This window comes from Elephantulus edwardii, unplaced genomic scaffold, assembly GCF_000299155.1.
Source record: "Elephantulus edwardii isolate Elephantulus edwardi_28Jun2011 unplaced genomic scaffold, EleEdw1.0 scaffold00121, whole genome shotgun sequence".
Classification (NCBI taxonomy): Eukaryota; Metazoa; Chordata; class Mammalia; order Macroscelidea; family Macroscelididae; genus Elephantulus; species Elephantulus edwardii.
In genome coordinates this window covers 7,546,654-7,546,996 of record NW_006399871.1, presented here as the reverse complement: position 1 = coordinate 7,546,996, position 343 = coordinate 7,546,654, and the positions used below count along the sequence as shown (strand labels likewise).

At 66.2% G+C, this 343-nt stretch overlaps 1 protein-coding gene across 1 annotated transcript in view; it reads left to right on the top strand.

Annotated features, from left to right (window-relative positions):
• Positions 1 to 343, top strand: part of ZBTB47 (zinc finger and BTB domain containing 47) — a 6,418-nt gene that overhangs the window by 3,962 nt on the left and 2,113 nt on the right. The gene's annotated exons all lie outside the window — the stretch shown is intronic.

Below are 343 nucleotides of genomic sequence, written 5' to 3'. Positions count from 1 at the left end.
ACACCTGAGCCGACCCCTTTACACCTGAGCTGACCCCACCACACCTGAGGAACCCTGCCACACCTGAGGAACCCCTCCACACCTGAGCCGACCCCACCACACCTGAGGAACCCCACCACACCTGAGGAACCCTGCCACACCTGAGCTGACCCCTCCGCACCTGAGCCGACCCCACCACACCTGAGGAACCCCGCCACACCTGAGCCGACCCCTCCACACCTGAGCCGACCCCTTCACACCTGAGCTGACCCCACCACACCTGAGGAACCCCGCCACACCTGAGGAACCCCTCCACACCTGAGCCGACCCCTCCACACCTGAGCCGACCCCACCACACCTGAGC